This window comes from Megascapheus bottae, chromosome 17 (genome assembly GCF_031878675.1).
Source record: "Megascapheus bottae isolate mThoBot1 chromosome 17, mThoBot2.hap1, whole genome shotgun sequence".
Lineage (NCBI taxonomy): Eukaryota > Metazoa > Chordata > Mammalia > Rodentia > Geomyidae > Megascapheus > Megascapheus bottae.
In genome coordinates, this window is record NC_143525.1 from 34,138,057 (window position 1) to 34,148,125 (window position 10,069).

Below are 10,069 nucleotides of genomic sequence, written 5' to 3' on the forward strand. Positions count from 1 at the left end.
TGAGGAAACTCAAGAGTTTTAAGTAACTTAGAGTAGTAGATCCTTGCTGGGATAGTCTGACCGCCGTGCAGAGGTTGAACCACAACGCCTCACTTGCCTGAGCCCTGGCCCCAGAGCGGGTCCTCCAGAAACCAGCCACTCCGACCCTTCACTTTGCTGGACCCTCCTAGGATCAGATTTCCTGCACACTGGCTAGGGTAGTGAAGACAGCCTGTGGGGAGCACTGGTCCAGAGCCTGGTCACACCTAATCCCAGCTTCTTCTCCGTCAGATCAAGTCAGAATACAGCTACATGTCATGGAAAGATGCAGAGCCTGAGCTTCTGTCTCCAGTCAGTGTATGTGGTTTCAGGTGGACCCACGATGCCCACCAGTTTTCACATCTGGCTGCTCTAAAGGAAAAGGCACAGGTTTTACTGCCAGGCAGGCATAGTGTTGACACTCCTTTATTGGTAGTGTGACCCACAGTACCTCCATTACTCTCTAGTTCCACACTTACTACATCCTCCCTGCAATGTGCATAAAGCCCCTATTGCAGAGTAGGAAGCTGCTGAACTAAATAGCAATTAAGGTCTCCTAAGTCTGTTACTCTCTCCACTTTAACCAGAGTGCCTCTGGGTAGTTTCCACTTCTCCACCCAGCTTCTCTCTGTCTATGCTATGTGTAGCAGGGCTGGAATAGCAGGATCTGATGTCATGAATGCTGATCTGGCTGGCCATAAATGTACCTTGAACTGAATGTACAGGGGCAGAAAGAAGACTGTCCCAGGCAAACAGACTAAACTTCCCTCAGACCACCCACCCATCCTGAGGGGGCTGCCAAGAGACAATCATCACATAGCGTCTTTGGGAGGTCTCTAGGGGGCACCAATCAGGTATATGAGTGTCCCAGAGCTTCAGTTTCTCAAATATTTCCCAGGCCATTGGCCCAGGAGTATATCTCCCAAGATCTAACTAATCAGGCCTACTGAAAAAGTCCTTGCCTCATGTCCCCTAAAAATGTCTCCTGACAGGTGGAAGTTCCTTGTAATCAGTCTTCTTCACACAGAAGTAAACAACTTGAGTGATATGTTTACAGGAAGCTGCGTAACATTGAGGTGAAAAAGACATCTCTATATTTTCAAAAGTGCACCTGCTTGACTCCTTTATCTATTCTTCAGGATTCTTCCATCTTCTGCCAAGTAGGTCACACTCTGGCTCCCTGCCAGCTCGGTGATCAGACAGGGTCCATGTCTCAACAAGACTGCTCAACACAGTCAGTCTAACAGAAAGGTTACTGGATAAGTCATGGCCTAACTCTTGTTATCAAGATAGTGTGTTGTTTTGACAATAAGAGCAGAATTCTGACTCACTCTGGGCTTGTGACAAGTTGTCAGTCACATTCTGCTTTATTTAGCAGGAGGCTCTTTCATGATCTTTCTCCTCCTCTAACTCTTCGATCTCATAATTACTTCACCAAACATCTAGCTGTGACTAGGCTTGGACACCATTCTAGATGAGTGACAAAAATCTTGCATAGTGCCAGAAAATATGCAACCACTTAAACAAGTGGCTGTATGTCTCAAGAAGCTGAAAAATTGTTCATGCCTGGAAACCATGATTACATGCCTGGTAGGGCATTTTAAGAAAGACAACCTTGTACAGGAAAAACGATAAGTTGTGAGGCTGTCCATTCTAGCAAGATGTAGAGTAGTGGAAAGCTAAGAGTAACTTAAGTCCTCAAGAAAAGAGTTATAGTCTAGCCACTGTGGTTTGAAGCCTGGAAAGTTTGTGAGACCCTTATATCTGATAACTCAGAAAAAGCCAGAAGTGGCACTGTGATTCCAGTGGTAGAGTGCTAGCCTTGAGCACAGAGAGGATCAGAGACAAAGCCTAGCCATGAGTTCAAGCCCCAGAGCCAGCAAAATAAAATACCATTCAAAAGCCTTGTTTGACCCTGATTCAAGCAAATCAACTTAAAATAGGATTTTTTAATTAGACCAGTAAAATTTTAATTATCAGACTGATATCTTAGAAAATTATGTGTCCTAGGTCAGTGTCCTCAAGGTCTGTTGAAGATAGTGGCACTTTTAATGCTAATGGGCACTAAACACCGATGCCCATCTTTAATGGGCCTCAGAGCCTATTGCATTGAAGACAGTAGCCTAATGGGAGGTGTTCAGATTACTAAGCAGGTGCTCTTGAATGAGATAATGGGACCTTACCCGTTCTTGTCTTCTGTCTTTTCCTTCGGGCCATGCTGTGTGTGTTTTATTCTGTCATAGGTGCCATCTGGGCCTTACCACAACTCCAAAAGCATTATGGACTGAAATGTTCAAAACTATAAATGGAAATAAAGCTGCTTAACTGAAAAAATAAGAAATCATATCTTCTCCTCCTCCTCCTCTTCCTCCTCCTCCTCCTCCTCCTTCTTCTTCTTCTTCTTCTTCTTCTTCTTCTTCTTCTTCTTCTTCTTCCTCTTCCTCTTCCTCTTCCTCTTCTTCCCAGTCCTCTGGCTTGAACTCAGGGCCTGGGCATGTCCCTGAGCTTCTTTTGCTCAAGGCTAGCATTCTACCACTTGAGTCACAGGGCCACTTCCAGCTTTTTCTGTTTATCTGGTAGTGAGGAATCGAACCCAGGGCTTCATGTATGCTAGGCAAGCATTTTACTACTAAGCCACATTCCCAACCCCGGAAATTATATATTCTTAAAAAAATACATTCTAGAACATGATACTGTTTTTCAGTACTGGCAACTAAACCAAAGTTCTTCTATGTATAAGGTTCGATGAAAGGAGAGCACCACATTGTTTAGGCAAAGAAGAGTTTATTGGGGGGAGACCAAACTTCCAGCCCACACAAGATAGAAAGTGTGTGAAAAGGGAAAAGAGGGAGGGAAGGAGAGAGGAAGAGAAAAAGAGGGAGAAGAGATGGAAGCATGCAGAGAGAATGGAGAAGAGAAAAAACACACTATGTTGAAAATGGTTGGCAATGAGAGTGAAAAAAAACTGGGAAAGAATGAGGGAAGGGATGATCTTGTCCAAAAATAAATACATTCTTTACTTATGTAACTGTAACCCCTATGTAATCACCTTTAAAATAACAATTTAAAAATAAAAACAGACTTTCTACTCGGGTAAAAGAAAAAATCTTTCAGAGATAAATATTAAACTGTGTATGAAATGATGCAATGCCTGGATTTGCTCCAAAATAACCTTGGCTGGGACATAGGGAAATAAATAAATGAACCATAGGTAATGCAAAGCTGTATAACAGGGTCATGAGTTTCCTTATATAATTTTCTCAACTTTTTTTCCCCAATATTTGAAATGATTCCTTAAAAAAGAAACTTTTTTCTGAATGTGCATTGATTAAGATAAGGAAAACTAGAGCAACACTGGTGAGATCCTAGCACCACGGTCAACTTCCAGTTCCTCTTGTTGCTAGCCGGGAGACATAACTTTCCATTGTCTCATTTCTAAATATAGATGGTGATGATCATATATCCACCTCGTTTGTGAAGATAACACTCATAAGTAGATGTAAAATATTTGGAACAAATCCTGACACATAGTTAAGTGCTTGATATGTATTGCCTTTTAGTCATTATTCCCACATTTGAATGGTCCTGCCTATAACCTCCCTCCACCAGCCTATGGAAATTCAGTAAAATACCAACACCTCATATTAGGATGGATGGAATCAGGGTGATCTTTTTCATTCTCTTGTTTCCAACTTTGTGCAATCTGATATTACCTCTTTTAAATGTTTCATGAAATGTGCTTTTAAAACAGCCACTGGGGGGAGGGAAATGGGTACCAAGACATGTGAAAGGGTATCAATGTATGTGAATTAATGCACCTTCTATCTGGCAAATATCATGTAACCCTTTTACTAATTACAATAAAATAAAAAAAAATGTAAAAATAAATAAATAAAATAAATTAAAAAAAAATAAAACAGCCACTGTCCTGAGCCCTCCCCCCACCCCACCCCTATCCCTCAATGCTCTGGAAGCTGCTTAGTCTGCTGAAGTAGACACATTCCCCAGCCTTGGGGTGTTTCCATCTGGGTGAGGGGGCAGTGGGGCCTCTGCTTATAACAGGAGACAGGGAACACATCCCCAGCAGTGGCAGAAGCTGGGAGGGAAGGACATCAGGAAATGGAGCCTCTTACCCTAACCCTAGAGCAGAGCAGCCACCCTTCCCTCCTACTACCCACCAGCTCTCCCACCTCACCCCTGCTTCCAGCGAGGGAGGTGCTGAAGTCAATCAAGCCAGAGCAGGTGCAAGGAAAGAAAGAGTGTTTGTTCCATTGACATCAGAGTTTGTACATGAGGACACTGCAGGTGTGAAGGAAAATGGAGGACAGGTTACCAAGCAGACAAACCAAAACTGAGAACCAAAGAGAGAGAGGGGGAAACAGGAAGGAATGCAAAAAAACAAAAACAAAAACAAAAACAAAACCCAGGTTGCAGCCCCAGCAGGCACGTTCCCTACCTCCCTCTCCCGGTCTCCCTATATTGGTAATTGGTAATTTGGGGCTTCAAAAGGAAAAACCAGAACCTCCCCACTCTGAGAATCAAGGGCACTTCAAGAACCTTTCTGCTGGGCACTGGTGGCTTATGTTTGTCATCCTAGCTTTCAAGGAGGCTGAGATCTAAGGCTTGCAGTTCAAAGCCAGCTTGTATAGGAAAGTCCATGAGACCCATCTCCAATTAACCACCAAAAAGCCAGAAGTGGAGCTGTGGCTCAAGTGGTAGAGTACCAGGCTTGAACATAAAAGCTCAGGGACAGCATTTCAGCCCTGAACTCAAGCCCCAAGATTGGCTGGTGTTCACACACAAACACACACACACACACACACACACACACACACACACACACACACACGCACACGCACACGCACCCCACTGGAAGTAGAGACTATCAGTCTTGAGAGAAAAAGTTAAGGCACTGAGTTCAAGCCCAAGTATGGGCAAAACAAACCAACAATTTTCAATTCCCATACCTCTTAGTATGAACCATTCTTTCCCAATAATAAAAGCAGTTTAGAAAACTGGAACTATATTGCAGAGCACAGGGCAATGCATAAAATCTGTAGCTTCCTGACAAGACCGTCACCCCCCCACACACACACCCTTCTAAACCTATACCTAGTAGGTTGTACCTAGCTGGAAGTTCTGGGTGGGCCTGGCCCCAGACCAGCTTCCTCTGCCTTCTTCAGAACTTACAGTGTTCCAGGCACAGGACAAAGGGCCTGATGTGAAAAACTCCATCAGATCTGCTTTCCCCTGCTTGGCTGATTGCTCTGCAATGGACTCCCATGTACATTTCCTGTGCAGAGCAGATGCTCATCCATTATTAGCTGAACCGCTACACTTTTGCCACTCCCAGCACACTTTGCTCTCTTTAGCTCCTGTCTCAACCTGTAATGTTTTTCCTCCTTTCTTTTCTTTTTTTTTTTTTTTGCCAGTCCTGGTCTTGAACTCAGGGCCTGAGCACTGTCCTTGGACTTTCTTAAGGCTAGTGCTCTACCACTTGAGCCTCAGCACCACTTCCAGCTTTTTTCTATATATGTGGTACTGAGAAATCAAACCTGGGTCTTTGTGAATGCTAGGCAAGCACTCTACCCCATGTGGATTTTTTTTGTGACAGCCCTGGGACTTGAACTCAATTACCAATATAGGACTGGGAGAGGGAGGTAGGGAGAGTGCCTACTGGGGATACCACCTGTTTTTCCCATCCCTTCCCATTTCCCTCTCACTCTTTGGTTCTCAGGGGATCCACTCAGTTTTGGTTTGTCTGCTTGGTAACCTATCCTCCATTTTCCTTCATGCCTTGTTCAAAGTAGGAAGAAAAGTAGGGTCTAGCCCCATTCTCTCTTTGACAAGTCAAAGACTGTCCCAGAAAACCCTTCAATTTCTCCTTAGATGCCACTGACCAGAATCAGACCACCTCCAGCTCCAGTTACCAAGAAGGTAGGAAAGATTAGTGGTAGGATTTCTGATATCTGAGGGACCAATCAGGCTCACTCACCAGGAACTAGGTACATGATAACACCCCAATCCAGTTTTATCACAGAAGGAGGTAAAGAATGAATACCAAGTGGGCAACCAGCAGGTTATGCCATATTATTTACTCTCTCTGTGTGTTTCAGAGCTCCTGGTATCTAAGTCACTTGAAGCAGACGTGGCATTTATACATGGTGATGATGTGTGCCAATGTGCCACATCTCCTAGACCAACAGGTCTCAATTCAGACTGCCCATTAAAAACACCTGGGAGTTTTAGAAAGAAAGCCTAGTACCCATACCCCATCCATGGACATTTTAATTTGATCACCCCACGGCTTACATTTGTAATCCCAGCTACTCAAGAGATGAAAATATGAGGATCACAGTCCAGACATATGGAGGCAAAAAAAAAAAAGGGAGAGAGAGAGAGATGCTGCCGAGGGGGGGTGGGGAGATGGGGGGTAGGAGGGGAGACAAAAAAGACTAGCCAAAGCATGGTGGCTCACGCCTGTAATACTAGCTACTCAGGAGGCTGAGATCTGAGGATCAAGGTTCAAAGCCAGGAAGTGGGGCCTGGCTCAAGGATAGGGTGGTACCCTTGAGCTGAAGAGCTTAGGGACAGCACCCAGGCCAAGTTCAAGCCCCATGACCCACCCCCCCCCCCAAAAAAAAGAAAGAAGGAAAGAAAGCATGAGGGCCCCGAGTTCAAATTCCAATGCTTCTAAGCAATATTTTAAGTTGGTCCAGATCAATCACCAGTGTAAATCGCCACTAGCGATTCTAATGTGCAGGGGGTTTTTTGTTTGTTTGGTTTGGTTGGTTTTTTTGTCAGGCATTTTGCTTGAACTCTGGGCCTGGGCATTGTCCCTGAGCTCTTCAGCTCAAGGCTACCACCCTACCCCTTGAACCACAGCACCAGTTCCAGTTTTCTAGTGGCTAATTGAGCCAGGAGTTTGGCCTAGCGGTAGAGTGCTTGCCTAGCATGCACAAAGGCCCAGGTTCGATTACTTGCTACCACATACATAGAAAAAAGCTGGAAGTGATCCTGTGGCTCATGTGGTAGAGCTCTGGCCTTGAGAAAAGTCCAAGGATAGTGCTCATGCCCTGAGTTCAAGCCCCACGCCTGGCAAAAAGAAAGAAAAGAAAAAAGAAAAACAAGAAAGAAAGAAAAGAAAAAGGTGGAAATGGTGCTGTGACTCAAGGGACAGAACTCTAATCCTGAGAAAGCCCAAGGACAGCCAGCGTTCAGGCCCTGAGTTCAAGCCCCAGGGCTGGCACAAATAAATAAATTATTAAAAGAAAAAAAAAAGTCTCACATTCTTTAGTGCCCAGGCTGGCTTTAAACCACAATCCTCAGATCTCAGCCTTCTGAGTAGCAGCTAGGATTACAGGCTTGAGTCATCGCACCAGGCTTCAGTGTCCTATTTCTTGAGCCCTGCTCTGGGCAGACACTCTCAATCAAACACAACCACAGCTCCAGGGGGCCTGTCCAACATGTCACCAATATCCAGGCTCAACTCTCAGGCCTTAGCTAAATCCCTTGTTAGTGTGAGAAAAAAATAATAAGAGGAAGGGTTCCACAAGCCTCCTTCCCACATTCAGCCACAGTCCCAAAATGCATTCCCAATGCATTTTTGCTTCTCCTATCTCAGTAAAGAAAATGTATTTTGTCTGATTCCTTGGACAAATGTGAGTCTGAACATTGTCCCTGTTGATGTCACAGGGACAAGTCAAAGTTGAGCACATTCCTAGAGGTGATAGCATCTGTTATCTGATTCTTGCCCCATCAAGCTTCTGACATTTCTTGCTCAAGGGTAACCACAGGCTCAGCTCCAAGGACAGGCAGCCTACACCATCATAGGCCCACATATTTGCTAGTTGCTCGGAAGGATTTCACGCTGGGTTGCTAAAATCAGGAAGGGAAGCCATAATATATTCTAGAAGACAGTGACATAATGACAACTAGCATTTGCAGAACAATTTATACAGTTCCTCACATCCACTTAACGCTAACAGAACCTGTCAACCCTATAGCAATATTCTCTCTTGCAAAGGCAGATACCAGTGGGGCAGTGGTAGCTCATGCCTATAATCCTAGCTACTCAGGAAGCTGAAATATGAGGATCATAGTTCAAAGCTAGCCTGGGCAGAAAAGTCTGTGAGACTCTTTTCTCCAATTAACCATCAAAAAGTAGAAATATGGCTCAAGTGGTACAGCACCAACCTTGAGGAAAAAAAAAGCCAAGTGAAGCTGGGCATTGGTGGCTCACGCCTGCAAATCTTAGCTACTCAGAAGGCTGAGATCTGAGGATAGTAGTTTGAAGCCAGCCCCGGCAAGAAAGTCTAATAAGGTACTCATAAAAGCCCAGAGGTTGTGCTGTGTCTTAAGTGATACAGCATAAGCCTTGAGCACAAAGAGGATCAAGGACAGAGCCAAGCCCTGAGTTGAAGCCACAGGATTGGCAAAAAAAAAAAAAAAAAAAAAAAAGCCAAGCGAGAGTGCAAGACCCTGAGTTCAAGCCCTAGTACAGGCAAAGAAAGAAAGAGGGAGGGAGGGAAGGAAGGAAGGAAGGAAGGAAGGAAGGAAGGAAGGAAGGAAGGAAGAAAAAAAATAGGAAAGGAAAGGCAAACACCAGTGCTCAAAGGGGTGAGGTAACATGCTTGACACACACACAAAACATGTTTTCTCGCTTTGAAGTCTTCCCACCACTCAGTTGCCAGAGGTTAGTGAAATGGGGTAAAAACGATGGTCAGATCAAGAAGCCCCAGGAACTAAGTTACCCATGCCTGGTTCTCAGGCATGAGGAAGAGTTCAAAGTGCCAACCCCGGCATAAGGGAGAAAACCTGAGTCAGTTTCAATCACGGCATGAAATTGGCGGCAGAACTCACAGGGCACCTTATCAGGCTTAAGGGCCTTGAAGAACCCTTTCCAACTCCTAGAAGGGACCAACAACTAATCATAAGGAACAAAAATTGGACCACAGCGCCCCCTAGCAGGCGAGAGGATTGGCACCACGAAAAGCCTTTGAAGGTCTTCAGAATTCAAAGGCTTGCACCCCTCCATGGTGTGCTGGTTGGAGGGCCATTGGAGGCGGATAGAGGCTTTGGAAGGTAATAGATCTGAGATGTTTCATCTGTCAGGCCTGCCAAGCAGCGAGCCTTGTGCCCAGTCACGCTCTGGGCAAGGAAGGGAGGCTCTGGCAGGCAGTGTCTTCGTGTCAGCTAGGAAGGCAGAGATGAAAGAGCGAATTAGGGGTAAGGAATGGAATTGGGGCCTGGTCTCCCACACAGAGTTCATCAGGGTCTGAGATCTGCTCTCTCTTGGCATTTCCTGGCCAGGCCATGGCTCAGGTATCTGACACCTGGGGCCCAGAGTCACATGCCAGGAAACCCAATATACTTGGGCCCCAGGCCCCAGCTTCCAGGTGCAATGAGCAAACAGGGCTTCTGGAGGAGGAAGCAGATCTTCAGAGCTAAGCAGAAAGGAGGCTACTTCCGGGGAGAGGGCAGCAGCACAGGAGAAGACTATGCCACCAACCCAGTGAGAGGCCGGGAGAAGGGAGAGGAGGGGGGAAGGTTAAGCAGGGCAGAGAGCACAGGGACAGGTGGAGGGGAGGATGCTGCGGAGAAGGGGTTTGATGGGCATACAAGGTGGGAGCAGGGTACACCCTACCTAATTGTCTAGCCTAGCTGGATGCTCTGGATTTCATTGTTAATCTGTACCTCTTGCCTTCTTCATATTATATTAGTGCCAACGAGACCTTCTGATGCCTACCTGCTCACCTGGCAGCCATCCAGGTAGGTGGGGGGGGTGGATAAATTAATACTCCATGAAGGAAAGTCAATTTAGTCAGAGGTAGACCTCATTGATTAACCTTCTAGGATCAATAGAGTATAAATAAACTGAGGAGATCCTGTACCCAAAGAGAGTGATGTAGGCCTGAGAAAGCCCCCAAAGGAGGGTCCCTGGGCCAAAGAGACTCCACAGGGGGACCCAAGATGAAAGAGCTGGTGGTGAGGAAAGACGTTCTCTTTGCTCTTCCTTCATGGGTATGGTCTTCTCTTCTCCAGATCCTAT